This window comes from Bos grunniens, chromosome 7, assembly GCF_055505025.1.
Source record: "Bos grunniens cultivar Pamir isolate PY7600 chromosome 7, Bosgru_T2T1.0, whole genome shotgun sequence".
NCBI classification, from domain to species: Eukaryota; Metazoa; Chordata; class Mammalia; order Artiodactyla; family Bovidae; genus Bos; species Bos grunniens.
In genome coordinates, this window is record NC_141171.1 from 79,358,721 (window position 1) to 79,383,853 (window position 25,133).

The window sequence follows — 25,133 nt, forward strand, 5'->3', positions numbered from 1 at the left end:
CAATACATAATTGTTGAAATAAAAACTTTAGTGCATACAGTAAATATGACATCAGGCACAATTAAAAAGAGAATTGGTCAACTGAAAAAAAAATAACCAGAAGAAATTAGAAAGAGATGGCACAGAAAGAATATAATGTTAAAAATATAATAGAAACATTAGGAGAGAAGAATAGTCTTAGTTTAATTAGTGAAGACAGTAAAGAGTTTGGGAGTGAGTAGATATTTAAAAGACAATGAGAATTTCTTAGAATAAAGAAATCAGGAGGTCATGGAAATGGAAGAACAGCTTGTATCAAGTAAGATTAGAGCTCTAAATAGACTGATACAACACACATATTGTAATCCCTAAAGCTACCACTAAAAACATTATGTTGAGATATAGATAAGAATCCAATAGAAAATTGAAATAGAATTAAAAAAAAATTATCAACCCAAGTGAAGGTAGAGAAGAGGAACATCAGAAAAGAGACAAACAGGAAAAACAGCAAAGTGGTGAACCTGAATCCAGACAAATAAAAAATTACATTAATATAAATGTACACTGATTAAAAGGAAAAGATTGTCTGATTATTTAAATAGCAAATCCTAAATATATGTTGTCTACAAGAGATGCATTTTAAATACAAAGACACAGAACAGTTGAAAGTAAAGGAAGGAAATTAGACATAATGTTCACTGTTTATAGTAACCTTAACAAAGCTGAACATTTTTATATCAGGCAAACTAGACTTTGAGACCACGAGTATTACCAGAGAAAAAGATGGATATTTGAAATTGACCAAAGGATTACAAAGAGAGTCTCAGTTAATTTCAGGAGGGAATCCAAGAGAATTTGTTCTCTGTCCACCAAGTACTTAAGTGAGAAATCACATTAACAATAAAGAAATCTAGACAAGCCCCAAATATGTGGAAATAAAACTATGTATTTCTAAGTAATCCATTAATCAAAGTAGTACAAGAGAAATTAGAGAATATCTGGAATTGAATGATAATGAAATGTACAACATATCCAAACTTGTGAGATGCAGGTAAAGAGGGGCAGATGATAGGTTTGTATTTTTATTTAAGAAATAAAAATTGTTTTTAAATCAATGATCTACATTTCTACCACAAGAAACTAGAAAAGGCTAAGCAAAGAAACCCAAAATAAGTAAAGATAAATAATTAAGATGAGAACAAAAATTAAAGAAATGGAAAAGAAACAGTAAATGAAAATATTAAAGCCAAAAGCTGGTCTTTGAAAAACTGATAAAACTGATAAAGCAATAGCTAAAATAATCAAGAAGAAAAAAAGAGAATACACAAATACTCCAAATCAGGAATGAAAGAAGGAATATCGTTATGGATCCTGTGTGTATTCAAGAACATTGTCATTAACCTTGGCAAATTAAATGAAATGGACAAATTCCTTGTAAAATATAATCAATGATTAAAAAGCAGATATAATCTCAAAATTTATTGGAGATAAAGAGTCACTACATATTAATGACAATGTTCAATCCATCAGAAAATTATAATTATTATAATTATTCTAAACATACACCTATAATATAGCCTTGGTTTAGTTGTTCAGTTGTGTCCAACTCTTGCAACCCCATGGACTGTAGCCCTCCAGGCTCCTCTGTCCATGGGATTTTCCAGGCAAGAATACTGGAGTGGGTTGCCATTTCCTTCTCCAGGGTATCTTCCCAACCCAAGGATCAAATCCAGCTCTCCTGCACTGCAAGCAGATTCTTTACTAACTGAGCTACCAGGGAAGCCCTATAATATAGCCTTAAATTGACATAATGCAAATACAGATAAAGCTGTGGGGAGAAACACCCATCATAGTAGGAAAATTCATCATATAACTTTCAATTCTTGATAAGACAATTAAATAGCAAATTAGTACCATGTAGAAAAATTGAACACAGGATTAATAATTTGGTTTCATTGAAATATGTAAAATCTTGCACCTAATAACTAGAGAACATATGTTTCTCTCAAGTGGATATGAAATACTTTAAAAAATTTATCAGGCTATGGAGGAAATTTAAAAATTGCTTAAAAGTTTAGTAATATAAAAGTGATGCTCTTTAGCTAAATGCAGGTAAATTAGAGCTCAAAACCAGAAATATATACAAAATACCCCAGTTCATTTGTAAATGCAATAAATAAGTTCATTAGAAACATAAAAATATTTAAATCTAAGCCACAGTGAAGATGCTGTGAGTCAAAACCTGTGAGATGCATTGAAAGTGGTCCTTAGAAATATATAGCCTGAAATGTTTATAATAAAAAGGAAAAATGGCTGAACACTGATGGCGTAAGAAATCAAATTTTAAACATATGAAAAAAATCAATTGTCTATACTCAAAGAAGGAAAGAGAAAGGAGTAATTTTTGTGTATATATATATATATATGTAAAACCATAAAAATGAATAAACTAGAAAACATGTATAGATAGTAGATAGAACCAGGAAAGCAAAAATTTGTTTATTGAAAGACAAAAACAATTGATCATTGCTGAAACCAATCCAGTCAAAAGAAAGCACAAATAAAATAATATCAGGAATTAAAAAAAAAAAAAAAAAAAAGGCAGTCTACAAACCCAGAAGAAATTTAAAGGGATTTAAAAATACTTGGATAAACTTGTGCCAACCCATTTGAAGACGTAGATGAAACAGGCATACATCCCTGGAAAAGCTTATCCCTAGAAAATACATCCCTAGAAAAATGTATTGTTCCAAAAGTTTCAAAAACAACTCAAGAAACATAAAGTGTTAATACTCCTGTAATTTTTTTAAAAAAGCAAGTTCCTTCATTGTAAGCCAATGATCATCATATTATCTACATTTGTCGTGTAATTACTGAGTGGCAGGCAGTGTTTTAAGCACTTTGACCTGCCTTATCTAACTCAATGTTCAAAAGAATCTTATAAAAGCAGGTGCTATTTTTACGTGTATTTTGTAAAGAAAGTGGAGACTCATCAGAAGTAATTAATTCTAAGAATATATGGTCCACAAGTATTTTTAAAACAGACAGTGGAATCCCATTTGAACCCTTGGCTATGTAGGTAGTGACTATTTTACAAGGCTGGTACACTAATTAATTGGAAATCTGTATATAGCAGCATCTAAGACAGTGCCTGCCACCTTCTGAAGCTCTGAGAAAGCATAAGCTAATCTTACATTCTCAAACTCAGAACAGTTAGACCATTGCAGCTCACCCACTCTTGTCCTTTGCTTTCTTTATTTTTTCTGATGAACAAAAAAGTGTTTGAAGAAGCAGAGTCTCACAGGGTCAGATGACTGTATGCCTTTGTAATGCTCTTACATAGGATAACTGATTGCTATAGTTTTTAATACTCGAATTGATTTTTAATCTTGTTGGAATTTTCATCAGCAGAAAAGAGTCTCCAGCAAGCTCTGGAGCACTTCATTTCTATTTATGAACTGGCAGTTGTTCAGGAGAAACTTTTGTTGTAGTCGGCTTTTGGGTTTTCCAAGTTGGGCTTTGTTCAGATTGGAACATGAAAATGCCATATCAGAGGAGAATGCCACGTTCACTTTTGACTTTGAGGGGATAAAGCTTACAGGAAAACCTTGAATACTGGAAACGTTCCTGTCTTCACTAGCCTTTGGTGTTTTTTTGATTTGGAAAGTGTTTATTAACATTGGAATGATTCTGGTTACAAATCTGATAAGTTGTGACATGTCAGAGATTCAGGTAGAGACCAAAGTAATAATTCTGCAAGTTTAAAAATATTAAAATATGAACATTTTAGGCTATACACAAAAGAAAATTTCGATTTGTAAAGGATATTTTTGAAATATAAATATTGGACTTACATTTTATGAATAATAATACATGTACACCTACTCTGTGGTTTTAAGCCACAGGATATTTTGTGAACAGTCTTGTCAACATTTGGGAAAATATCTGAATGTGTAAAATCGGATGAACTTTAGAAGGGCATTAAGAGAGAGTTGATGTGAAGAATTTTAGTATACACAAGTATAAAACATTAGAATTCATTAAGTAGCTCCTTCATTGGCTTTCAAATTTGTTACCATTGCATGTACAAATATGTAGATTTTAAATTTGTGTGAAAATAGTATTTTAGATAATGTTGGTATTTGTTTTGGATGGAATATTTTGTATCACATACATATCTTTAACTGTGCAAAATTTAAAGTATCAACATTAAATGTAATAATTTGGTGATATATTTTGATGAATCAAACCAAAATACAAGTTGTGTTTTATCTCTTATAATTTCCTATTTTGCCTGATAGCTTTCTAGTTTGCAAAAGCTTATGGCATTAGATTAAATTACTTCACTCTGTGATAAAGAGAACTATGGTATTATAATTTGTGTTCTTTTCTTAAATATCTGGTACAAAAATTTGGAGTCAGGATTCATCCCTGACTTTAAAATGTAGAGTCTAACATTTGCTCAAGAAGAGTGACCCATGTTTATTTATAAGAGATTCTCTTTGTCTTAGGATAAATGATCCTAGAAAAAAGGCCACTTCAAAAATGAATCACTGTTTAGAAAGAAGCAATATTTCATATTAAATAGTAAATATAATTTATTGTGACTTTATCTTGAGAAAATAAGATTGATTATCAAGAGTATATTTTATGTTTAATACAATTTATTATTCCAGCTGCACTATAATTATTCAAAAGGATAAAGAATAATAATTTGTGTGGGGCACAATATACATTTTATGGCACAGCTGTATGACTGTACAATATTTCATCTTTCATTCTGAGTTGCATTTTGCAGCATGATCACAGAGGGCCATATTTTGCAAAAACAAAAATATTTAGATTCTTTAATCTTCCAAATGGCCTCTAGTTAATTTCTTATTAATAATTATTTTTCCTCATTCACATTGAGATTTTCCTGATTCTTGGTGTGATGAATGATTTTTTATTGTATCCTGGCTATTGGAAGTATTGTTTCAAAAATATGGATCTTATTTAAATATTGTTTCAGTAGGCCTCCTCTGACACCAAGCCTTTGGGAACAATGGGACCCTGAGGCTTAACTGGCAGGTGGAAGTGAAAGCCCAGGTTCCTCACTTGACTCACTTTGACAAGCGGGGCAATTGGGGTGGAGTGGGGTGGAATGTCTCCTTGCAGAGTTGGGGTTTCAGACTCCCTACTAGGACCCTGCATATACCAACCTGCTTGAGAGGGAGAGGGCTATCTCCTTTGAGTTCTCTGTGAGTCCCCCAGTGGTAGTGAAACTAGATTTAACATTTATCCTCCTCAAACACCAGCAAGGAGAAGGAAGGGCACTTCATTACCACTGTGTGCAGATGGGCGTCGAGGTTCCCTTCCTCTCCTCCAGCGACCCTCTGTAGGGGAATCAGGGAAAGCTCATCGCCCCTCAGTGACAATAATAATTCCAGTCCCCAGTTGGTCTTTGATTCCACCCTAGTATGTTTGTGGAGGTGGGGAAGGACACCTCGTTGGAGTAGGCTTTACTTTGGTCTGCTTCTGTTGGTATGTTCAGTTTGCAGATTTCTCTAGCAAATTTCTCTATCCACATCTGGGAAATATGAAGCAGAAGGGAAACCCAGAGAACTCACCGCTATGTTTTCCTCCAGGTCCCAGGAAGAAATGGATCTATCTTCTTACATACCTCTTTTAGACTCATTTTATGTAGTTTTTACATGTACAGTCCAGGGATTTTAGCTGTCCTTAAAAACAGGTATATAGAGAAGTGGGAAATTTCATCTTGATCTAGAACTAGAAGTTCCTCACCTTTTCTATTTCCAGGATTTTTTTTTAATTGGGGTATAGTTGCTTCACAATATATACAACAAAGTAAATTAGCTGCATGTATACATATATCCCAGAGAAGGCAATGGCACCCCACTCCAGTACTCTTGCCTGGAAACTCCCATGGACGGAGGAGCCTGGTGGGCTGCAGTCCATGGGGTCGCTAAGAGTCGGACACGACTGAGCGACTTCACCTTCACTTTTCACTTTCATGCATTGGAGAAGGAAATGGCAACCCACTCCACTGTTCTTGCCTGGAGAATCCCAGGGACGGGGGAGCCTGGTGGGCTGCCGTCTCTGGGGTCGCACAGAGCTGGAAATGACTGAAGTGACTTAGCAGCAGCAGCATACATATATCCTCTCCCTCTTGACCCTGCCTTCCACCCTTCCTGCCATCCCACCCGTCTCTGTCACCACAGAACACTGAACTGAGCTCCCCATGCTATGTAGGAGGTTCCCACTAGCTAACTGTTTCACACATAGCAGTGCATCAGTCCTAATCTCCCAATGGCTCATTTGTGCCATTTTTCTAGCGTTCACATATATGTGTTAATTTGTTTTTCTCTTTCTGACTTCACTGTGTATGACAGACCCTGGGTCCATCCACATTTTTGCAAGTGATCCAATTTCATTCTCTTTTATGGCTAAGTAATATTCCATTGTATATGTATGCATATACACACACACACACACACATACACACAACCCCCACATCTTCTTTATCTATCCCTTATGATTGTTTCTGTGCCCTGGCTATTTTAAGTAGTGCTGCAGTGAACATCGGGGTGCATATGTCTTTTTGAACTATGGTTTTCTCAGGGTATTTGCCCCACTGGTGGAATCACTGGGTCATATGGGAGCTCTATTTTTAGTTTTTTTTAAAGAACCCCCATACTGTTCTCCATAGTGGCTGTATCAATTTACATTCCCACCAACAGTTGACATTACCATGCCAACATTCATCTTTATTTTCTCTTAATAGCTTAATTCTGTTAGATCTTGGTTATTTTGTAGTCTTGATTATGATTCTAGTGTTTTTAGTATCACTTTTACTGACTTCATGGAAATCTGCATCTTCACCAGTTTTATAATTTAATCTTAGATTGGTACCATATCATTTCCCATTATCAGCAACTAATTGATGATTGACATTAATATGGTGGTTGATATGAGAAGAGATAGTGGTAATAAGTGGATGGGGATAGGTGGGGATTATTTCGTAAATGATTACTATTGACTGTTTTCATGCTATGGCAACTTTTCTTCCCATGTGTGAAATTTCTTCTCTTAGACTCAGGGGACTCACATAGTAAACATTTAGGCCATTACTACAGTTAACTTTTATCTTTCTGCCCTCATAGTAGAAAATCTGTTCAAATCCTGACATTTTCAGTGCTATTTGTATTCACTGGTATTACCATGACATGGTAATTCTGACTTAGCGACATATGTGTTTTTCCTACTTAAAGGTTATTTCAAAGTGTGAGAAGTTGGTAAGAACTTTGAAGATAAAGCCAAGATCACAGTGCAGTGACATATCCTTCTTTAGGATTGTATCCCCAAGTAAAATTAGTTAGTCAAAGGATGACTCCTGAAATCTATTGCAAAATTTTTCTCTAAAAAATCTTTGGAAAGGATCTGGGTCATATACCGAGGTTATGATTCAAAAGAAGACGTGTCCACACTGCTATATTTAAAATGGATAACCAACAGGGGCCTTCTGTATATTGCAAGGAACTCTTCTCAGTGTTATATGGCATCCTGGATGGGAGGGGAGTTTGAGGGAGAGCGGATGCATGTGTATATATAGCTGAGTTGCTCTGCTGTGTACCTGAAATGATCACATTGTTAATCAGCTATACTCCAATATAAAATAAAAACTCATCTCATAATAAAAGATGACTTAAAGCAAAAGAGACTTATCAACTGAGTTGTTTTTAAAAACTTGTGTTCTGCTCTCCTGATCATCTAACAGTTTTTAGACATTGGCATTCTCTCAATGGCAATATTCAGACATTGATAACACTTTAAATTATAATAAAATTCCATGATATAAATACCATTTATTTTGTGTAATCATTCATTTATATAGATATTGACTCTGGTCTTGACAATGTAATATGGGACACCACTAAGCTGTGTATTGACAACAGCAAAGAAACCATAACTGAGAGGAGTCGGAGACATCATCCACACCCACTTGCGTTAGTGGTATCAGGGAGGCAGAGAGAGTGTGAATATGTGTTTCATGAATACTTAAATGTTGTGCCTCTTTTTTTATCTTTCTGCAAGATAGTAAAGAAGGAATGAAATGTTGACTGCTTTCCACTAGAAATCTTAGCTTGGAGAATCACACAATGACTAGTTTCTCTCTTCTATTCAAAGCTGCCATGGAGCTTAATAAAGACATAATTATACAAGATGAATTAGAGCCAAATCAGTCTTCCATCAATGAGCAAAGTAAGTGTAAAACAATAAGTTGACATAGTATTAACATCCCCCATACTATTTACATGCTAAGCAGAGTGGTATAATATGAGCGCTTCATGCTTTAAGACAAAATACATGAAAATTGCTTGTCTAAAGAAATTCATTTGGAGGGATGTTTGGGAAACTGGGTATGATAAGAGCAAATGGGAGGGGTGGAGTAAGCGTCTCGGTGGAGTAATTCCTAGTCCCTCGTGTCTGCCACTAGATGAACATGTGGGCAAGCTGTGACAAAATGAAGGGATGACCTTTCATGGCTCCCTGTCTCTTTTCTACATAGTATTTATCATTGTATAGATTGTACTTTTTTATGTGATTCTTTGATTAATGCCCCTTTCCCGATTAGACTATAAATGTCATGATTGTAGTTTTATACTGCTCACTGTTAAATCCCCAGTGTCTAGCACAGCACTAGGAACAATAAATATTTGTTGAATGATTTAATAAATGATAGACCAATCTTTCCTTTGTACCGTGTCCATGACTCTCCAACATTATGTTGTTAAGCCAGCAAACTTGGGAAAGGCTTGGTCCGTAATCTGTCCCAGACACTTAAGAGCAAGGTTTTCTCTTCTACGAGTTATTTGAGAGCAAAAAGATACCAAACTAGGAATTGTGGGAAACATAGCATTGAGGAAGTGCGATCCTAGTGGAAGATGAAGCCAAGGAGTTTAGAAAGGGATATTTTTGAAGAAACAATTCTGTTTTTAGAGGAAAACTTGGCTTTCTATAAGTGTGAGCTTAACTTTTTCTGATGAATTTGGTATAATACCTTCCATTTTCTTCACAATATTGCTTGTTCAGCTTCAGGTTTGTAAGCTTGAAGTTGGAACACTTGAAGTGTTTTTTCTAACACTGTGGTGACTTAAAAATGTATGCAAATTTTCACTGATTGATGAAGAGCTCATGTTTGTTTCAAGTTTAACAGAAACATATTTTCATTTGTTATCATCAAGTAAATGTTCTAACCACAGAAAGGGCACTGCATTTATTCCACAGCCTGCCATGTTCTAGGCTTCCTGTCTCTGAATTCTAGTACCCAGATTGAGGAGCACATGGGCTCCTCAGAAAGTTGAGGCTTCCTTTGCTCACATGGCTGTATCTCTTTTCGTGAGGAGGTCTTGAAGCCTAGTTCCAGATAATAAGATGTGAAATAGACAATCAGGAATGTTGCCTTGATACATGCACACTCCATTTCACATGGAATCAAAATTACCACATGTGAAATAAAAACATGTATGTTTTAGTTTGGGCTTCTTTCCTTTAATGAAGGAAATGGAAGCAGTGTATCTCATGATCACTGAGCTCAGAAGGCAAGATGGAAGAATGCTCATGTGAAATTACTTTTTTCCAAAGACTGAAGCATGAGAAAAACAGCAATATAGATAGAAGTGTTTCAGATATATATGAACCCACTTGAGTTTTACACACTACTAAAACTGAAATACACATTTTAGTATACAATTAGAAGATAATACCTAATTGCCAAGGATGCAATCTGGAAGAGAATACATTGAATAGAGAATTTCAGACAGCATCATGAAACTCTGCTCAGGGAATAACCGGTTAGAACTGTGCTGATTGGCAGTGAGATATCCTTCCTCCCCACACAGGTAGTAGAGTCGTCTCTCCAATGAACAGGCTCATTCTCCAGAGACAGTTATGTATAGTATTGGATTTGATTCCATTAACACAGCCAAAGAAGACTGTAGAAGTCCATTGTGCAATAAAGTAAAGCCTCAGAATAAAAATACTTGTGTCTATGACAAATTAGCTTCATATGAGGTTAATATGTGCAATTGTCTGGGGCTTCTTAAAAATAAAATCTGAGAAATGCTATCATGTATGTAGATATTCAGTGTTCATTATGTCATGAGTTTGAACAATGAGTGGCTCTAATGTAATCAATAGAGAGAGAAAACAAACCCATGAGTTTTGTGTTATTTAGAAGATTTTCTTCATTGATATCAATAGCATAAGAGTGCATTTCTTCATTATATATTTTTTTCATTGTCCATGAATAGGGACAGATTTAAATGTCAGTAAGTGCAGTGTGCCACGTGATTTCATCTAATATGCAGTGAAACCTTAAAATGTCTTTTTTAAAGCTGGCTATTAAAGCATACAAATAGATGGCACATTCACTGTGCAAAACTGTTGCCAGACTGGTTTTTGATTGGGACCATTTGACACTGTAGAGGGAGCATGGACTTGGGATCTACAGATGCAGGGGTGAGCCGTGGATCTGCCACTTGCCCAGGTGTGACCTTGGAGACAGTATTCAGCCTCCCTGTAAAGTGGTTAACACCTAAACTGCTGTGCTTTTATGAGATTTAAATGAGATAAAGCCTCTTAGAGTACCTGGCCCCATGCCCAGCACATGGTAGTGTGAGCGTGTTCAATAAATGCTTATTCTTTTCAGCTCCCCCTCAACCAGGGGCCCATCCCTTCACTTCCCACATGGATACATGTGATAAAACTCACTTGTGGTTTTCAATTGTATTAGCAAAAAGAAATTGATATCATTTTAAAACAGTCTTATATGAAATCACTTATATGTGGAAACTGATTTAAAAATAATACAAATGAACTTATTTACAAATCAGAAACACAGATCTCACAGTCAAATTACGGTTACCAGAGGGGAAATGTAGGGGGAAGTGATAGACTAAGAGATTGAGTTTATCATATACACACTACTATGTATATAATGTAGATAACTAATAAGGACCTAGTGTATAGCACAGAAAGCTCTACTTAGTGTTCTGTAATAATCTACACAGGGAAAAAATCTGAAAAAGAGGCAGATATATGTATGTGTATATTTATATATAATTGATTCACTTTGCAGTACACCTGAACTAACACAAGATTGTCAATCAGCTATACGTCAGTGAAAATAAATAAATAATAAAAATGGACTGACTCCATCCCTACGATTCTGACTTAAGTAACACCTTACCTATTCTTACTTGAAAAATAATACTCGGGTGTATATCTTATCACATATAAACCATGCAGTGATTCTGAGAGGAATTTAAGAGATTAATACCCAGATTTTACAGAAGAGAAAACTGAGGCTCAAGTTGTTAAGAGAGTTGCCACAGTGGGACTTACCCGTGGAAAGCTAGGACTGGTCCCCAGGTCTCCTGGCCACCACTCCCATTTATTGGAGGATTAAGCTTCTTTGGCATGAAGACAGACTGCTCAAGGATCAGATCCAGGTTTTGCTACAGTCTAGATGTGTGACCTTGGGTAAGTCACTTAAGTTCTCTGTTCCTCAGTTTCCCTAACGACAGAATGATTATAGTAATGTTATCATCATCGTAAAGTTGTGAACTTTTTAAATATAAGAAAAAAAATTACAGAATAAAAGATACCTGGAGAAAGGAAGTGCTTGGTATATATTAGTTCTTCTTATAAATCCAGTGTTTTATCGGCTACCTGGTGCTACCTAGACATCAGTAAATAATTAGAAATTTTTGAAATAAAATCTGAACATCCTGTCCTAGGATTAAAATTAATCTCAGTTATTTACTTTTTTGTTGCTGTAGTTCTCAAATACACCCCAATAGCCTAAAGACTCTTGCCTAGCTGTATACTATGGCAAACCTGGTATATTTTTTGACTAGGAAAAACTGTCTGCTTTTTGTAAGAATAAATTTGAAATTTGAAATCGTTTCACAAATTTTAATCGGTCTCTTTGTTTGCTGTCACCCTAGGAACTAACTTCACCCTTGCGGAACTGGGAATCTGTGAGCCCTCCCCACACCGAAGTGGTTACTGTTCCGACATGGGGATCCTTCACCAGGGCTACTCCCTGAGCACAGGGTCTGACGCCGACTCCGATACAGAGGGAGGGATGTCTCCAGAACATGCCATCAGATTGTGGGGGAGAGGGATAAAATCCAGGCGCAGTTCCGGCCTGTCCAGTCGTGAAAACTCGGCCCTTACCTTGACTGATTCTGACAACGAAAATAAGTCAGATGATGAGAACGGTAGGCCTGCTTCTTAAATATTTTTTTGAATATTTTGGGGACTGTACCATGTGGGGCTTGGGATTTTTTTTTTTTAATAAAGAGGCATATAAAACCATTCATTTTCTTTTAAATCGACCTTGTCTACCCACACTGAGCTGAGGGAAAATAAACCAGCAAACCTCGAACACACAAGAAATGAGGAGAGAATTTTAAAATCTCATTTTGATGATAACACACTATTCAGACATCATCAGTTGGTCTTATTAGCAAGTAAATTACATTGCAAAAGAGGCAACTTGATAAACTATGACCTATACCTAGAAAATGTCCTCTCTCCACAAGTTTCTAGGTCTTTGTATTGATTTCCCCTTCCCAGTAAACGGCAACCTGGGTTATTTTTTTTCATGAAGATCTCTTAAGAATCCTACCTTATCTTAGACTTTCATTTCCAGGCAGCAATGCCTCATATCCGTATTGAAGATCAAACTTGGAACAGAGGCTCTGGAGTTTAATAATGACAAATAGGAAGAGACTTGTCTTCAAAAAAGTATTCTTTTCTATGTTTACTCTTCTCCTTGGTACCTATGTAGGTTAATGGCTTCCCACACCTTCTATCACAAATCACTATTGCTTATCCATCCAGCTTTGTAGATGGGTTTTAATGAAACTTTGAAAATTAAATGCTTCCGATCATTAAGCAGTAAATATAGGAAAGCTCAAGCAAGTCATTAAAGAGATAAGGTGCTTATTTGTGGCTTTCTTAGCAACTCAGAACCGTGTTGAGCCCAAAACATTTTTTAAAAGATAAATTGCATTAGGTATGGTGGATTTATGGAGAAAACATCAAATGCTATGTGGTTTGTTATGAATAGATTTTGTGTTTGCTAAAAGAATTACCATTAAAATATTTACAAATAGATCAGTTAAGGTTTCTATAAAACATTGTAAACATCTACTAGAGCAGCTCTAAGTATTTTCTTGCATTTAAAAAAAAAGAAATTTGCAGGCAGACAGCTTGTTGTAAATGCAAAAGCATAGCTAAATATCATTTAATCTCCAAACCATGTTGAAAATATTAATACATCATATCCAGGGTAAGTCGCGTGTATTCAGAAAGATGTCACCATATTGCATTTAAATTTATGTTTAATTCCGAAATAGTTTATTCTCTAGTGGGGACAAGGGAATGTGTCTTATTATGCCTCAGTTCATGGAGCTAATCAAGGTGTACTCTTAAGGAAAAATCTGCACTTGACTCCTTTTGAATTTTAACAAAATTCTGACACTTGGCACATTCAACACTCTAAAGGTGCTTATTTGATAGGAAATTACTTTTAGAAGTTTTCATAAAGGCATACATTGAATCCATTTGCTGATGGTACTGTTTCAGCTTTGGTGTGTGTCAGACATTATTGAAATGCAGGCAGTTTGATCACCTAATAAATAAAATCACTTGTAATTCAAGAACTTACAGCACATCTTAAACAACGTATTTTAGAAAATATTCTGGTTGGAATTCTCGCTGGTCTCGTGGGATCTATAAAGAATCACCTATACATATTTCTAGAATTTATACTCTTTCTTTTTAAGCTATATACCTCTTAAAAACTCAGCTAATGAGGGGAGGTTTCTAGTGAAGCAAGGGGAGCAAAAATACTTGCCTTGAATTTACCTACAACCGTAAGGGAGGAATGAATTTTACAAGTCAAGATGTATTTGGTAAACCAATAGCAGTCACTTTTTTCCAATATAATTTGAAACACTGTATTCAAACAGTTTTCACCTGGGGCAACTCTGTATAAATCCGAGTCCTGATAGGAAATATCCCTTAAATATAGTGTGATGATTTTTCGCAGTAATGCTAGTTCAAATATAGTCAGAATTTCATGACCATAGATAATGCACTTAGAACCAGGAAGCAATTCTTTTGTTCCTGCATTTGACAGACCATGAAAGTGGTTCTGAAGTCAGAGTTCAAGTTTAGGTAATAGATGGTTATTTCAAAACTTACAGATAGAATGTGTTCCTTTTCTCTGCTTTAATTTTCTCAGTATTTTACATATTCCAATGATATAGATAATTCAGGCTCTGTTCCTCTTGGGGACTAGAAATAAAAATAAGAAATTGTCCACATTACCTCATAAATTCCTTAACCAAATAAAAAGTGAGGTGTGAGCTACCCTGCAGACTGAGGTGTTACTTCAGTCAACTTCTTGCTCTTTCTTTTTGACAAATTCTTTTTAGCTCACACACAAAAAAAATCAATGCGTTTTCACCTGACTGATTTTTTGAAGTTTGGGAATGTATTATCATATAGATTGACAGTTGCCCCACTGGTTCCATGCCACAGCATGGACACTTACAAAGCCATCATTAATTTCTCACACTCGTGCCCCGCCATGACTTCCTCCATAATAAACACTCTGTCCTTCAGAACCAAATCAATAACCTTTTAGGCATGTCTCTCTTGAAGAGGAAGTAATGGGAATCTACACTTTGAGAAAGAATGTCTCCAATCTCATTTTATATTTAAGGGTATGTGGACACAGAATGAATCTCTTCTTTGGACCCCATATATTTTTATTTCATTTTTATGGTGCTATCTTGGGGTACAGAGATATTCACAGTTCTTATTTAAAATCTCCCTTAAAAAAAACTCCAGTTGTAGTTTTTGCTATGCGTAGGTAGCAAGTCAAGACAGGTCTCAAAAATCAACTTGACTTTCTATAACATAAAACATGGATCCTACCTTCAAACTCATGTAATAAAACTCGCTGACTACTAACAGTCCTTTGTACCTGCTGCTGTGGCAAAAATGACCTACTAGGAACTAGTAACTTGAAAGTCCCATCACACTGAACACACAGATGAATTTGTCCTTCTTTTTTTTCTTTTTCCCAGTGTAGATTCTTCAAGGTTATCACCACTCACAGCTCTGCGTCTTACACATACTCCATGGCCACCAAATTAATATTGTACTGTTGGATCGCTTTAAATAGATAAAGCGCTAATGTTCAGGTTATTTTATCAGATTCTTTAACTCTATCTTTAAGCTCACAAGGGCTTAGCTAGAACGGCAGTGTGAGTTGCAAACAGCAAGGCCAAATTTTTGCAGCTGTGAAATTTGACTGCATCTATAGAAAGGGCTTTCCCAGTAACTCTAAATTAGAATCATTCCTTTTTTGGGGTAATAAATGTCCCACTTAAAATATGTCCTCTCCAAGGCCCTTTTTATCACCTGAGTTATGGAGAAAATGGGGCAGTCACTAATACACAAGAATAACTAATTGCCTTCTTAAAAATGCGAAATAGCACACACTGTAAAAAACCTGGTCTACGTACCCTTGACTCCCTTAGGCAGTTTCTTCACCTTGGGGACTTAAAAATATCCTTGAGGTTTTTTTTTTTTAAAAGCATAATTCTAGTTTCAGTTATTTTATTGGAAATCCAGAAACAGGGGGCGGGGAGGAAAAGACAAAGAAAATAAGCTTGGCTCTGGGATAGGAAGCCAGAAATTATAGAAAACAAATCTGACCTAGGATGAAGCTTTAGCAAAAATATCCTTCCTTTGCCCTGTTTGTTTCCACCCACAGTAAATAAGGACAATGTTCATTTACATCTGTTGTCAATTGGGAAATTTATAATTCTCCTAATATACTTTGAGGTTGAAAATATAAATGTTGGGTTAATTCCATTACATTTCACCAAATGCATTTACAAAGCAAGCTGGCTCTTGGCACATAATGGATTTGTGTAAAGTGTGTTTGTGGAATCCAGATGCTATTAGATTGCGAGTCCTCTTGGAAGAGGTCTCTAGTGTTTCTCTCTCTGCTGGAGATCTTGAGCACACCCCAGTATTTGCTGCAGGTTAATAGAGCCATGAGGTGTGAACTTGGATGGGATGAAGGAGTTTCCTAGTCCAGCAACAGTGTCTATAAATTGGTACCTCAAACTAATGCACTGCATTCACTTGTCATAGGAGGTGGGTTTCTTAAGCCGTCCTTCTTTCCCTTCAAAAACCAGCTCCTAAGTACATTTTTCATTAGAGTGCCCTATAATTAAACACACCTAAGACCTGCCAGTAGGTTTCTGCCCCGCTCTATTCCTCTTACATATTCTTAAATTTATTTTGTGTGTTATGATCCACTCTACTCCTCTCTTCACCCCCAGCCCACATGTAAAAATTACAGAGAATGCCTGGAACATATATAAAGTTTTACTGTAAGCACCAGACAACAATAGCCAAGAGCTCATAATTTTGCTCTTCACGAAAGCAAATATGTTTTGAGTTAGAATAGTTAATGAAGTAACTATAAAAATCATAGGATAATAATTTGTACCTTTGAGGCTGATATGTAGGTGATTTAACTTCCACGGTAGCTAAAGAAAATATTGCCTCAATCCTTCAAAAACAAAACAAAAACCACACTTTAATCCCTTTTGGATGACCATTATTTCAAATTGTGTTTCTCAGCTTTATCTATTTTTATCCTTGCAAATGTGAAAGAGTAACATTTATAAAGAAGAATGTGAAATGAGTTATCATGGATAGAAAAAAGTGAAGGACTTGAGAACCAAATGTCACAGTTTCTTAGTCATTTCTCTTCCTAAATGCAAGGATGATTTGATTTTAATAACCCTGGCCTAATTCCCTGCAAGTGCACATCCTAGAGGCCATAGGGGCACCTTATCTTACAATAAGTTATTCAGGGGAGTCCAAAATAAATGATTTTCACAATGTTAAATACAACTGATAATAATATAGAATTAGAGGCAAAATTTAGGAATATCACATCGTCACATGGCATAATAGAGAACCAAGAAGCAAAAGGATCAGTGTTTTGCAAATATATCTATATGGGACTTCAGAGATTCAAGTTTTTGGCAAATTAAGCAATGCTTGCATAACTAACGTATTACAGGGTACTTGAAGAAGTAAGAGTATGTGCCTGATTCCCAGGACTGCATGTTCCAGATTATAAACTTTAGTGGCATGGGTTTTCCTTATTTATATATTTCTTTCCTTTGGTGGTTTCTTTCATGTTTGTTAATGCTCCCAGGGGCTATCGAGCAATGGCTCCATTCAATAAATACAATAAATAAAATGAAGCATTAAGCCTTACTTTTGGCAAGGGCAGCCTTATTATTACACGTGTAATCTCCAGGCCTTCAGGGAGACATTGGGCTTGGTGGATAATCGTTTGCTTTTAAGCTGCTGAGTTTCTCGTGTCTGTAGTTTTGCTTCAGTTAAGAGCAAAGGCAGTCACCCGGTGAGCAGCACCATATTCTTGTCCATTCCCGATTAGGAGCCTCTTAACTCAGAAGAAAACTCTAACTTTTTCATTTATTTTTTGGTCATTTTTTAGTTAAGTTGTTGTTTGTCAAGGATCAAGTTAACTGTACAAGTTGGGGGAGAGATGTAACCAAATACTAAGAGTGTAAATAAAATGAGTGAAAACTAAGGAAGTTGATAGCATGTATTTTCTACACACAACTGAATCAGGATGAATTGCTCTGACCCTAAAATCACACCAAGAAGTATTTGAGAAGTGCGTATGAAAAGCAATGAGACATTAGAGTTACCCATTCTGAAACCAGGACTTGTGAGTGGAAGGGGGAATTTTCAAGTGATAGACTTGCATTACTAAGTAAAACAAAATGCAGATATGTACTTATTATGTCTATATGATTATATACAAATGTAAAAATGTTACTGGTAACATTTTTTGGTTACTAGCTGAAGGAACTGCCTAGAAAATTGTCCTTTCAGGGTTTCCCTAAACTCACCTTCAGGAATTGTAAAGGAATAGAGTGAGTGAGTCATAGAATAGTCATCAATAGCAGAGGGGATGAACTAGATAGTCTGTGAGCCAGATCCTGCTGGTTAGTTATTTCATTTGGTCAGTGCAGTGTTTAAACATTGAATGTTACTAATCAACATTTTCAGAAAGGGAGATTTCATATTAGAAATGTTTATTTTTGGCTTCTCTTCAATGTACAAGACCCAATAGCATTGTCCAGGTTTCCCTCCGGACAAACAGGCGTAGAAGCAGTAACCAAAGCAGATCTTGTTAAACCCATGTCTTCTCACTCACCTGGGCTCCCTCCAGGCAACTCCTCTCTGATTTAGCCTTTGTAGGCACTCGAATGACCAATCTTGACCTTATGTTACAAACTGTAGGGAGATCAGAGTTCATAAAAATGTAGAATGAAAGTAGGAACCGGCCATTGTAGCTTAAGTTAACGTGTTAGCATAGTAACGTCAACTGCTTTTTGTAAGTTTGGCTCATCTGTAGGATAGGTTTCATTTTGCTTTATCAAATTTCTAAAACAGTTTACAGGGGTTCCAATAAAATGAAATCAAGTGAAAGTCAGTTTAGTCTGGAAATTAATAAAGTAACTGTGTGGACTGGGGGATGGTAACGTGAGTAATATACAATTCATTTCTTCTGAAGTAAATGCCCTGAAATACTGAAAAGTTAAAGTCAGAATCTTTCATTTTAACACATACATTTAAGTTATTTTAATATAGAAGTATCTAGATGGACTTTCAGGAAATAAATGAAGGGAGAATCCATTTTAAAAACTTTAGCTACTTCAGCTGATTAAGGAAAACCCAGGCTTTTCAGGCAGAAGCCATTCAAAGAGGAGGAAAATGACTTTGTGGTATGTTCAGTTTTGATCAAGCAAGTACTTCATGGAGTCTGTTACAATCAAGTGAAAAATAATAAAGGCTAGAAAAGGAAAATACAGTGATATGTGAGGACCTCCAGCTCCTCAAGAGAGAAAGACTGGGAGCAATGTTGGATGATGCTGAGTTGGGAAAAAGTGATTCAGAAATGATGCTCCACAAACTTAGACACGATTGTCTACAAGTGGATAAGCAGGACACCCAAGTATTACTCAGGGACAACTCTTAGTCACAGCACAATGTACTCCCAGTTCTCTTTGTATCCTTAAGCTATTTGTGAAAGAGAAAGGGTAATTGAAATACAAGCATGTTTACAAATGGAATGGATTGAAATATTTGAGTTGACTGGAGTCTCCATTCCTAGAGGTTTATACTGGCATTAGGAGGGTAGAAAAGATCAATACTAAAGCAATACCATTTCTACTTGTGTTAAACATAAGAAAGCAGGGCATGGATGTACATGGAGAGAGTGGAGCACAAGAAGAAATAGTTTATAAGTTTCCAATAAAGAAGAGATGATTCATAAAATATTTATTTATAGTGTAGTTTATGCAGGAAATACACTGTCATACATTCACTAATCCAATAGGATTCTTGAAATATATTTTTTATAAAAATTGGAAGGTAATGCACATTACTTAAAATGCATATTTTCATACACATGAAGTATATGATGCTGATAAAACTATGTTCTATTTTATTCAGCATCAACGAAAAGTGAGTTAAATAATCCCAGATGAGGAGACACATCAATTTGTGGGGGAGGGGTTCAGTTCAGTCACCGAGTCATGTCCGACCCTTTGTGACCCCATTGACTGCAGCACACCAGGCTTCCCTGTCCATCACCAACTCCCGGAGCTTACTCAAATTCACATCCATCGAGTCACTGATGCCATCCCACCATCTCATCCTCTGTCATCCCCTTCTCCTCCTGCCCTCAATCTTTCCAAGCATGAGGGTTTTTTCCAATGAGTCAACTCTTCATATGAGGTGGCCAAAGTATTGGAGTTTCAGCTTCAGCATCAGTCCTTCCAATGAGTATTCAGGACTGATTTCTTTTAGGGTAGACTGGATGAATCTCCTTGCAGTCCAAGGGACTCTCAAGAGTCTTCTCCAACACCACAGTTCAAAAGCATCAAATCTTCGGTGCTCAGCTTTCTTTAGTGTCCAACTCTCACATACACACATGACTACTGGAAAAACCATAGCTCTGACTAGACAGACCTTTGTTGGCAAAATAATGTCTCTGTTGGTCATAGCTTTTCTTCCAAGGAGCAAATGTCTTTTAATTTCATGGCTACAGTCCCCATCTGCAGTGATTTTGGGGCCCAAGAAAACAACAAGTCTGTCACTGTTTCCATGGTTTCCCCATCCATTTGCCATGAAGTGATGGGACCAGATGCCATGATCTTAGTTTTTTGAATATTGTGTTTTAAGCCAACTTTTTCACCCTCCTCTTTCACTCTCAAGAGTCTCTTTAGATTTCCTTTGCTTTCTGCTATAAGGGTAGTGTCATCCGCATATCTGAGGTTATTGATATTTCTCCCAGCAATCTTGATTCCAGCTTGTGCTTCATTCTGAAAAAAAATTAAGTCTCTGCTGGATGCTCAGCATTATACAAAACTGTGCTTGTCTCTTTATGTGTCTGTGTTGTGTGTACACTGAGGGGAGTTCAGTTGAGGAGAGGGATGTTATTGAGAGAAATAGGAAGGAAACATAAGGAATAGAAATTGATCAGTTCCAGGGAGTTGTTATCATAAGATCATTTGTGAAAATGCCAGAATGAGTCCTGTAGATATTTTCTAGTGTATAGTGTTAGGAGAAAGAGAAGAGAGAGAAAGGTATGGGCCGGTCTTCTTTTTTATTTGAACTCTGTTGGTCATCTTTAAGGCCTCAAGCCACTGTTCCAAGAATACTATTTTTTCTATGTAAATCGGAATGCGTGTTACTGGGTCCACATTCACTCAGTTCCCATGTATGAGCTCTTGCTTCTTGGTGGCACTGAACCAGTTTGAGTTGTCAAAGAAATAGTATGTGATTTGGTGGGGAGCTTAATTTATTTGCAGCATAAGATATATTCTTCTCTGTTTCTCCTCCCTTCCCACAACTGATTTCTTCCCTCAAGACTTCAGCCCCCCCAACCCTGCATCTAGAAATGATTACCCCATCAATGAACTAATTTCTTGATTCTTTGACTCAACCTTCATGTTAAAATTAGCAGAATCACATTTTAAAATGTGATTTGAACATCATGATTCACTGGGTTGCAAAAACAAAATTGAAGGTTTAATTTAAATGTACTTTTTATCCTTTAAAACTTGTATTTTTGAGTATATTTTATAGTGCATGTGATATATTAGTGTATTTACACACACCCACACACATATATGATACATTACAGAAATGCAGAAATGTATATATTAGAAGTGTATTCAGAATTTTTATGTTGATACATGTATACAACAGTATGTTAAATCACTGTTGTTTTAGGTGTTCTGTTTCCCAGGAGATGAAGTCTAAGCAACAGTCTCGCCTGGGAATACTTGGATAACCAGTTATCTTGTGGCAGCCTAATAGATTGTCTTTCTTGTCATTCAGAATTATCCGTACCAATCATACTTTACTCTTTTTTAATAGAATTCCTATTTTCTTCTCTCAGTCCTTCTGTCAACTTTCGGTTCTTTTATGGATAGATAACAATATTTACTTCACTGTTCATTGAAGAAAGCAAGCATCACTGTACATTTATATAGAAATCCCTGTTTCTTCTCAACAGAGAAATGGAATGTAAACATTGTATGCATCAGCTTACAATGGTATGCTGATGGTCAGGTATAGTAGGCGCAGCTTCAAGGGGATCGTTTCATTAATAATTAGGTAGTAAATGAGGATTAGAGCTTGCATAAGTGGGAATAAGATGACAGATACTCCAAATGAACAAAAAGCAATGTGTGTCATGGTTGGGGACAGGAAATGGTGCAAGGATAATGATGATTTTTCAGGAATGTTATCTTCCCCCAAATGCCAACTAAAGCCAGACTAATGGGAACATGGTGATTTCACTGGAAGCAGTAGATATCTAAACATAGAGGTATAGGAATCAAATGACCAAGAGCTTTGAGCTGTGTTCTGACTAAGAAGAATTAGAGAACAATTAAAAGTTTGTTTGAGTAGGAAATGTAATATTTTAGGAAACATCTAATTAAAGCACACACACATATGCACACAAAAATTGTTTGGACAGGAAGGTAATAAAATTAGAAGTAGTGATATTAGAGACAGGAGCTGTAATTTAGGTAGGAGGACCCAAGAAATCTCTAGACCACAGAGAATCCTGCTTCTTGACGTTTCAACAGGAAGAATTAAGTTGTCATTAGCATATGAACACTGAATATTTATAGTTAAAATATTAAAATTTGAGAGCATCTAAATTGAATCTCATAGAGAACACTGGATGTTCCTTACAGAGCAATCTATTATGCTTACACATATAGTACAGTATTACATCAGCCAGATACAGTGTTTATTATTTTTTAATCACATGGTTAAATAATAAAATAGCATCAAATATAGCTATATATAAGTCATGATATTATTTGTATAGGAACAGTTAGGGTGTTGTAGGTGAACATTAGCTAGGACTATTCCTCGTTGATTATTAGTTTCTTGAAGATTATTTCTGCTTCTATATTGAATATATTTTATATTTCTTGTTGCTCTTCTGAAGTCATATTTTCATGTAATTTGTCAGACTTCTGTAACTGTGTTGTTTCACTTTTCATCCCTAATCTTTTATATTTTTATCTTCATTTTTTAAAACAATCAGGCTCTAAAGAGATTCATTTATTTTTTTCTTTTAAGCTTTCTATTTGTCCTTATAGTTTTCTCTAGATTATTTTTTTATAAAGTTAATTTCATAATTCTCTCATCTTATTATTTGGAATTTATTTTGTTCTTCTAGCATTTTAAGGTGGGTATTGTACTTAGGAAGAACATGTTTTTAGTACGAGTAAATATGTTTACAGGGGCCCTAGGATTTGATACACAGTGTTGCCCTCTTCGTTGCTTTCTGAAGAGTCTCAGCTACCTGGACCCTCAAAAGAAAATGGACTCCTAATGCTACCATTTTTTCTTTAGTACTAGTAAAGGCTTTAAAAAAAAAAGACAAACAAAAGTGCCAATTTTTGGTTAATTCTTTATAGTGTTCAAGGTGAAATATAATATATATATAATATTAACATATTAACTCATATGTATATAAATATCAGTTCAGTTCAGTCACTCGGTTGTCTCCAACTCTTTGCTACCCCATGGACTGCAGCACACCAGGCTTCTCCATCCATCACCAACTCCCAGAGTTCACTCAAACTCATGTCCATCAAGTCAGTGATGCCATCCAACCATCTCATCCTCTGTCATCCCCTTCTCTTCCTGCCTTCAGTCTTTCCCAGCATCAGGGTCTTTTCCACTGAGTCAGTTCTTCATATCAGGTGGCCAAAGTATTGGAGTTTCAGCTTCAGCATCAGTCCTTCCAATGAATATTCAGCGTTGATTTCCTTTAGGATTGACTGGTTGGATTTCCTTACAGTCCTTACAGGGACTCTCAAGAGTCTTTTCTAACGCTACAATTCAGAAGCATCAATTCTTCAGCGCTCAGCTGTCTTTATACTCCAACTCTCACATCCACACATGACTGCTGGAAAAAAAACATAGCTTTGACTAGATGAACCTTTGTTGGCAAAGTAATATCTCTGCTTTTTAATATGCTGTCTAGGTTTATCATAGTTTTTCTTCCAAGTAGCAAGCATCCTCTAATTTCATGGCTGTAGTGATTTTGGAGCCCCAGAAGATAAAATCTCTCACTGTTTCAATTATTTCCCCATCTATCTGCCATGAAGTGATGGGACCAGATGCCATGATCTTAGTTTTCTGAATGTTGAGCTTTAAGCCAACTTTTTACTCTCCTTTTTCACTTTCATCAAGAGGCTCTTTAGATTTTCTTTGCTTTCTACCGTAAGGGTGATGTGTCTGCATACCTGAGGTATTGATATTTCTCCTGGCCATCTTGATCCCAGCTTGTACTTCATCCAGCCCAGCATTTCACATGCTGTACTCTGCATATAAGTTAAATAAACAAGGTGACAGTATACAGCCTTGGCATACTGCTTTCCCAATTTGGAACCAGTCTGTTGTTCCATGTACAGTTCTAGCTGTTGCTTCTTGACCTGTATACAGATTTCTCTGGAGGCAGGTCAGATGGTCTGGTATTCTCATCTCTTGAAGAATTTTCCACAGTTTGTTGTGATCCACACAGTCAAAGGCTTTGGCATAGTCAATAAAGGAGAAGTAGATGTTTTTCTGGAACTCTTGCTTTTTCAATAATCCTGTGGATGTTGGCAGTTGAATCTCTGGTTCTGCTGCCTTTTCTAAATCCAACTTGAACATCTGGAAGTTCACAGTTCTTGTACTGTTCATGCCTGTCTTGGAAAGTTTTAGCATTATTTTGCTAGCATGTGAGATGAGTGCAATTGTGTGGTAGTTTGAACATTCTTTGACATTGCCTTTCTTTGGGATTGGAATGGAAACTGATCTTTTCCACTCCTGTTGCTGCTGCTGAGTGATGCTTCCTGAGGCCCACTTGACTTCACATTCCAGGACGTCTGGCTCTAGATGAGTGATCACACCATCATGGTTATCTGGGTCGTTAAGATCGTTTCTGTATAGTCCTTCTGCCTACTTTTGCCACCTCTTTTTAAAAATCTTCTGCTTCTGTTAAGTCCATGCCACTTCTGTCCTTTATTGAGCCCATCTTTGCATGAAATATTCCCTTGCTATCTCTAGTTTTCCTGACGAGATCTCTAGTCTTTCCCATTCTATTGTTTCCTCTATCTCTTTGCATTGATCACTGAGGAAGACTTTCTTATCTCTCCTTGCTATTCTTTGGAACTCTGCATTCAAATGGGAATATTTTTCCTTCTCTCCTTTGCCCTTAGCTTCTCTTCTTTTCTCAGCTATATGTAAGGCCTCCTCAGACAACCATTTTGCCTTTTTGCATTTCTTTTTCTTGGGGATGGTCTTGATCCCTGTCTCCTGTACAATGTCACAAGCCTGTGTCATAGTTCTTCAGGCACTCTGTCTATCAGATCTAATCCCTTGAATCTATTTGTCACTTCCACTATATAATCATAAGGGAT

The 25,133-nt window shown here is 36.2% G+C and overlaps 1 protein-coding gene and 1 long non-coding RNA gene across 2 annotated transcripts in view; both read left to right on the forward strand.

The window, feature by feature from the left end:
* The window catches only part of TENM2 (teneurin transmembrane protein 2), a 1,167,677-nt gene that overhangs the window by 184,312 nt on the left and 958,232 nt on the right, over positions 1 to 25,133 (forward strand). The window lies entirely within an intron of this gene.
* On the forward strand, positions 8,248 to 12,044 carry LOC147369861 (uncharacterized). The gene is made up of 2 exons (XR_015168001.1): positions 8,248 to 11,523; positions 11,991 to 12,044. It is a non-coding gene; the product is annotated as an uncharacterized LOC147369861 (long non-coding RNA).